Below are 7,698 nucleotides of genomic sequence, written 5' to 3'. Positions count from 1 at the left end.
AATGGATTTACCCTGTACTAGCTTTTCTATGCCATATCAATCTTGCAGGCATGATACACCTCCTAGAACAATAGTGGCATGATTATTTATGCAGTGTTGTAGTGTGAATACTTAGGTACCAGGAGTGGCACTATTAGGAGGTGTGACCTTGTTGGAGGAAGTGTATCATTGTATAGGTGGGCTTTGAAGCCTCTGATGCCCAGTCTTTACCCAGGGAAGAAGGAAGCCTCCTGATTGCCTGCAGAAAACAGTCTCCTCCTGGCTGCCTCTGGAAGAAGATGTAGAACTCTCAAGTCCTCTAGCACCATGTCTGCCTGGATAATGCCATGCTTCCTGCCATGATGACAGTGGACTGAAATTCTGGAATTGTAAGACAGCCTCAATTAAATGTTTACCTTTCTATGGGTTGCCTTGGTCATGGTGTCTCTTTTCAGCAATGAAATGCTAAGGCAGGGGTTGCTGCCAGAGACTGGGGTGTTGCTGTGATAGACCTGACCATGCTTTTGTTTGAAGGCATTTGGATTTGGGGAGTTAGGATTATGAAAAACAGAGGAACACTTTAAGTGGGCCTAATGGGCCATACTTGTAGAGGCATGGAAAACAACAATATTGATGATTTGAACTGTGGAGGCTTGGCTGAGAGGTGTCAAAGAAGAATTTTATTATGTTGCCTAGAGATCATTATTGTGATAATTTTGTGGAGAATCTGATTATTTTTTGTCTCAAGAGTCTGCTTGAGACTAAGGTTCCGACTCAGTGCTGTGTACACTGGGCCATCCATTCATTTTACGGCATCCTTGTGACAGAGTCTACACCAAGAGTCCCACAGTCCCTAGTTTATTTGGTTTCTGCCTCTACTCTGCAATTATGTATACACATTTTACAAATGAACACAGAATTGCCCAAGAAAATGAAGACATTGGGAAAAGAAATTTCAAAACCTAGTTTAAACTTTTCTTGTGGTTCACTCTCTTTTTTTTTTAGATTCACTGAATTTATTTTCAAAATCACAAAAATGTTTATTACAAAAGAGCATTACACTCTGCACACTTCTCTGAACAAATGCTAGGGATTTGTAGATAATTACCTTCCTCTCTGTCCTCCAATGTTATAGTGACCATAAGGCGAGGTGTTCACAATAATTATATGAGGAAGGGGAAGTTCCTCCCCTCAACCTTGTTTGTAAAGAACTAAAACATTACATCTGGTGAATAGCAAAGATTTCACAACACCTCAAATGCAGAACATCTAGAAAGTAGAGGAATGTTGGTGTTTTAAACAGAAGTAGTTAAAATAAAAAAGTGGAGCTCCTTCACTTTACTAGTCTTAGAAAATCTTTCCAGAATACTGCTTCACACTATAAAAAAGAAGAAAAAAATCCTTCAATAGAATTCTTCAACATCTGCATACTGTTTCACACTGTTCTGCAGCAAATGCTGTGCCTTCTGTATGTGGTATTAGGCTCCTGTAATGGTAAGGATCTCATCTTCCTTCCAAAGTTCATCAATTTTGTTTGATGCTCCAGACTCATCATGAATTTGTTTAATCTGCTGATCTCCTTTGCCAATGATAGATCTAGTCAAATCTTTTGGAATAGTTATTTGTGTAGCAATAATAGGCCCACCAGTATCATTGTATGAGCCACAACCCCCTGAATAGGAATAATGATATCCAGAACTATCCTCTGATTCATAAGGCATTTGCCATTCTGATGGGTTCCATGTGCCAATTGCAGAGTCCTACGTTTCATTAGCACTGAGCCTAACAATATCATCATAGCAGTCCCCTGCCCTTCCTCTTCAATCTTCTATTGTTAGTTATTAGATCTCCTTGTCTGGGTGATAGTGGTGGAGGAAGAGGAAAATTTTGGGCTCTACTGTCACCCTGGCCAACTTGACTAGGAGAAAGGGGAGGAAGTCCTCAAGGGGAGGCTTATATAATCATGATCTCTTCTAGAAGGAGGCATGGGACGCCTACCCCAACCAGGAGGGATTCTGTCAAAACCACCTCTTCCTTGTATGAGAAATTCAGAGGCCATCCTTGGCGGTCATCAAACATCATTTTAAAACCACCATAAACATAGGTTTTATGATAAAAGTTGGAATCATAAGGTTGTATATGTCAGATATAAGGTAATGGATAATCTTTATGCATTCTACAATCCTACCAGGTTTTCCTCCAATAAGAATAACTCTGTCAGTAGAATGAAGGTAGCACTTCTGGAAAAGCTTGAATATTGTCTGAATGTTTCCTTGAAGTTCTTTGATTTTAGCACCCTTAATACCAATAATTCCTCCTGCCAGACTTTGTTGACCCAACAGTCCCAACTCACGGTCAAAGTCACTTCCTTTATAATGTTGTAATTCAAGCAGTACACAGCATCGGATTCCAGCAGGAGCTGCCTGATTGCAGTGGGTGAGGACAACTGCAGCCCCTCTTCCAAGATGGTAGAGATGATTTTTTTTTTCAGAATTTCTCCAATTGTCTCAATATCAACACTGATACTCAGTATCCACTCGGCGCCACTGCTGTACACTGGCATTGTAGTCTATAAAGAGATCCTTAATATTGCCTCCTTTTGTAATCAGTGCTCCAACATTCTTGTTCTGAGGCAAAATTTGCAATTCAACCTTCTCATCGATATTTCTAGAATTTATAAAGGCTTGTTCCTGTTCCATATCTTCTGCAGGGTGTTAAATTCATCATTGGTTTTGCAGTTGGGGAAGGTTTCTGTTTCCATTTTCTTGAATTAAATGGATCCAATTGTAAGAGTCTGCTGTTGCTTCTATGGTGTTGCCCCTGTGTTTCACTATTATGAAAACTCTCTTGATCAAGTATACTAAGTTACAAAGGAAAAATTAAAAATAATGTATGATTTTAATAATAAAGCAAGTAAAATAGAGCTAAATCCTGTGTTCAAGGATATTAAATGAAATTAAGGGAGTAGGGCCTGGGAGAAAATCCTACCCGGCTAATCTCATTGTTTATTTGTTTGCAGTTGAACAAGAGATAATCATATCATGTTGGGTGCTATTATTACCTGATTATTGTTTTTGATTTTGACCTTTAATTGGGAATTAACTACAGTCTAGAAATGGAGGACATACCAATAACCTAGGTCTTGAGGCATAGTGACAACGAAAAGCTTAGACCTAGGCATAAGTGGTACACTCCGTTACTCCCTGGGGACCAAGGTAAGCAGATCTCTGAGTTCAAGGCCAGCCTGGTAAAGAGCAAGTTCCAAGTAGAAAAAAGATTATGTTCAGGCATGGTGGTACATAGCTTTAATCCCAGAACTCAGGAAACAGAGACATACAGATCTTTGAGTTCAAAGTCAGTCTAAAGAACAAGTTTCAGAAGACCCAATCTTAGGCAGTAATGAAAACAGAAAGTTAATGAAGATGCAATAAAACAAGGGCACATGTTCCAGCCCCAGCTACCAGCAAAACTTGGCAGCTTCTTCCATGAGGATCTTGATTTAGAATCAAAAATGGAAAGACTTATTGAGAAAAATGATGCTGGTTAACTGAAGCTAAGAAATTAGGGAAGATTAAGAAAAGACCAGCATCACTGAGATGGAATCACCTAGCAAGTATTTTTTGGGAGCTCAAAGAAGCTGTGTTCCAGAGATAGACCTCCACTGGTAGTGGGACTTAGTAATGTTTAAGAATCACCCAGGTAGCACTATTTTTGATGGCATAAAGGGGTCATGGAGAGCAGCTGAGGGTTGGCACTATAAGTGGCCATGAAAGAACATTGGTGAAGGTTGCAGTTGACAGCCCAGGACGGAAGGGCTCATACAAAGAACTTGAGGCTTGGTACCATGAAAAGAGCCCTTCAGAGGCTATTGGTGAAAGCTAGTTGCAGCAGAAGACCACAGTATATTGGAGATACCAGTACCATGGGATTACCAACAATAACAGCAGCAGCAGTGGACTGGAGTCAACCAGAGCCTAGCGTGTTACATAGAGCAGAGCTGGAGAACTGACCAAGCCTTTTGGAGAAACCCCAGACAATCATGTATGGATGCCAGACATTGAAATAAGAAGCTATGAATTTGAAATTGCCTTTGCATCTCTAAGATACCAAGAACCATGGAATACCTATGGAGGAAAGTTGCTAAGAGGAGGTGGAACAGGCCTGTGATTGGACAGGAATAGAGAGGTGGAGCTAGAGTTGGAAGAGGAAAAAGTCAGAGGAGCATGAGGTGAGGTAGTGATCATGGAGACAGATGATGAGGACCAGCCAGACCCCATGAAGTTATACAACCAAGCAGAGGTTTTTACAAAATAGATTATTTGGGTTAGAATATTGTTTTTATTATTTGGTTCTGAAATTATTGTATTGGTATCTTGTAAATTGTGATTTTATTATTATATAAATCTGATTGGATATTAAGACCTTAAGAGTCACGCTTTACTTACGGAGTCTTAGGTGCTATTTAGATAAATATTTGTGGGGTTATGTAAAGAGTTGCATGGAGCAAGATGTTTTTAACAGCTGGGAGAGAATAATAAGAGCCTGCCAGGTTGTGGTGATGCTGGTCAATACTGGCTCAAGAATGTGGCCTGGTGGGAAAGCGAGTTTACGGGGTGGATTCATTTTTTAAATTCCTGTGACAATTTTCATGTTATTAATGAAAATACTATATGATAGAATAATTTGAAAAGACTTGCTAGCTGGTCCTTTATCAATGAAGATACATAAAGGGGTAATGAGTATATTAACAGTTTTCAAACATGTTAATAATTAGGGAAACTAACAATTTAAGATGACAAATATCACACAAATAAACCCTTTGCTTCCCACATTCATTTTCATCACAATGCTTTACAATAGCAACAGATACTTTGGTTGAGACAGAAATTGGTATCAGGAGTAGGTTCTATGAAGTAGCAGGAACCCACAGTTTAGAGAATTTGGAATTTTTATAGATTTTTATACTCTTAGATAAGCTTTGTACATTTTAGAGAGTTTTAGAACTTTGAGAGAGATGTTCAATGTTTAAAAAGACTTAAGTTTTAAATTGAACTTTTAAGGACTATGGGATTTTTAAAAGTTGAAATGCTTCTAATGTGACACTAATATTAACATGACATATTGGAGATAAATGAGAAAGGAAGAGTCTTTCTTGAATAATGATGAATTTGTGTGTTGACAGGGGTCACTTATAGTGCATAGTTTTATGTCAACTTGATACAAGGTAAGTAATTTCATAAAAGGAAACAGTTGGGAAAATAGTTCCAGTGTATTGGCATATGGACAAATCTGTGTGAATTTTATTGATTGATAACTAACAGAAGAAGAAAAGCTAGCTCATTTTAGGTAACTACTCTTTGCTGTTGGTCTTGGGTGCAATAGGAAAGCAGGATAGGCAAGCTATGACAAGTAAGTCAGTAAGGAGTGTTTCTCTGTGTTTTCTGTTTACATTTCTACTTCCTGTTTTTGCCTGGGGTTTCTATTCTGGGTTTTGTCAATGACAGACTGAGGTGCAAAAGTGTAAGTTGCAATAAAACCTTTTCTCTCCAAGTTGCTTTTGATCATTTTTTATTAGATATTTTCTTTATTTACATTTCAAATGATATCTCTTTTCCAAGTTTCCCCTCCGAAAACCCTGTTCCCTCCTCCTTCTCCCTATTAACTAACCCACCCTCTCCCGCTTCCTGGCCTTGGCATTCCCCTACACTGGGTCATAGAACCTTCACAGGACCAAGGGCCTCTCCTCCCATTGATGACCGACTAGGCCATCCTCTACTACATATGCACTGGAACCATGAGTCCCACCATGTGTACTCTTTGGTTGGTAGTTTAGTCCCTGGGAGCACTGAGGGTACTAGTTAGTTCACATTGTTGATCAGTTTTTTTTTCTTTAAATAGCAATTAAAATCTACAACACACAAGAGCAGCACCAACAAAAGGGGTTTTGTAGTCAAAGGGTTGAGCATCCACAAGGGGTCCTTAGCTTCACAACATCAAAGGCCTTACTAAAGCAAGAGCTTCACGAGAGAGAGATACAAGGTCTTCATAGTGACAAATGCTATTTGAGAGCTGTTGTAGAATATTTGATCACTTTGCAAATCCCTGAGACTGAGTTATTTCCTGTAAAAAGTTTTTTTTGTTGTTTTTGTTTGTTTGTTTTTGGTTTTGTTTTTTGTTTTTGTTTTTGTTTTTGTTTTTTGTTTTTTTGAGGTAAGGTTTCTCTGTGTAGCCTTGACTGTCCTGGAGCTCACTCTGTAGACCAGGCTGGCCTTGAATTCAGAAATCTGCCTGCCTCTGCCTCCCAATTGCTGGGAATAAGAGTGTGCGCCGCCACTGTTTGGCCCTGTTTTTAGTTGGTTGTGTGGCTCAGACTTAGCATAAACCTTAATCCAAAATTTTAGTCCAAGAGTTCTCTTGAATATTGTGAGCAGGATTAAATAAAGTCAACCATATGTCAAGAGTCTGAGGGAGCAGCCAGTTGACAGGAAGTGTACCTAGGATTACTAAGGAAAAATCATACAGAGTAAGAGGGAGTCAGGAGGAGGGATAGAGATACGCAGGAAGGAATGGACATTCAATTTGAAGGATGTTTTTTTGAGATGGTGTGAGAGACAGGATTCTTTCTGGGACATCAAATGGGAGAAATGTCATGGGCGTGGTTTCTCTGCTTACCTGAGCTAGGAGGCTTTCACAACAGCATCTGGCTTCATTGCTAAGATCAAACAATTGAGATTTGGTTAAAAAAACAATAGGGAGCAAAAATATGCCTCTCACAAGATATAAGTTACAGCTGAGTATAGTATTAATTTTATGTGTGAGCAGAATAAACAACTACCAAGAGCTAGTAAAGAATGACCCCATAAGATTGAAAAGAGTGATTTTCACATTCAACCTATGGTCAACAAATGTGTCCATTAAACAAGCTAAAGAGATTAATTATTCCTGAAAGACAAGATGGTGTACTCTCAACCATGTTGGCTTTGTGACCATTGCCCATAGGCTATTCACAGTTCTTGCTGTAGCTACAGTCTTAACAGCAGTAACTAGAATAAAAATTTTGTTTTGCTTCTCGTTACAAAACTTCAGAGAGAGTGGAGAGACAGCTTAACAGTGCAGAGTGTTTGCATGTCCTCACAGAAGAGCTGACCAGGACAGCATCCCAATCAGGAGTATGAAAACCACCCATTTCCAGATAACACCTGCCTTTGACCTCTGTGGGCACTGGTACACATGTAGCATGCAATCCCACATACACATAAATAAGAAATAAATTAAATGTTTAAAACAAACAAAACACCGGAAAATTTACATGTATGCAAAAATAAACAATCCAACACTATGAGGCTAAGAGTGTCTGGCTATCACTTAAGATCAAACGTGCTCAGAAGAGGGAGAAAATAAGCCAATAATGCAAATGATCAATGAATCAAGTCTGCCACATAGCGGACACAGATGTTCAAATTAGCAGGCAATTATACTAAAAAAGATATTACAACCTGTATTCCATATGTTCTGAAGTTGCATAGAATATGGAATACATTCCTAAAATGAGTAAAAGCCTCTCAGAGATGAGCCCCTCAGTGTCAGATATAAAGATTTTCCTTTCTGCAGGTTGGGCCTTGCAGAAGAAATCACTGAAGTTGAATTGACAAAAATGAAAAAAAAAAAAAAAAAACAACTCAAATAAAAGAACAAAATGTTTAGGAAGGAAGTGAACAT

General features: G+C 38.9%; 1 pseudogene; it reads right to left on the bottom strand.

Moving 5' to 3' along the window:
- Nucleotides 1-1,382: 1,382 nt before the first annotated feature.
- Nucleotides 1,383-2,740, bottom strand: LOC116094971 (annotated as a pseudogene).
- Nucleotides 2,741-7,698: the final 4,958 nt, after the last annotated feature.

This window comes from Mastomys coucha, unplaced genomic scaffold (assembly GCF_008632895.1).
Source record: "Mastomys coucha isolate ucsf_1 unplaced genomic scaffold, UCSF_Mcou_1 pScaffold17, whole genome shotgun sequence".
In the NCBI taxonomy this organism is placed as follows: domain Eukaryota; kingdom Metazoa; phylum Chordata; class Mammalia; order Rodentia; family Muridae; genus Mastomys; species Mastomys coucha.
Note: the sequence above shows the minus strand (reverse complement) of the source record. Positions and strands in the feature narration are given on the sequence as shown.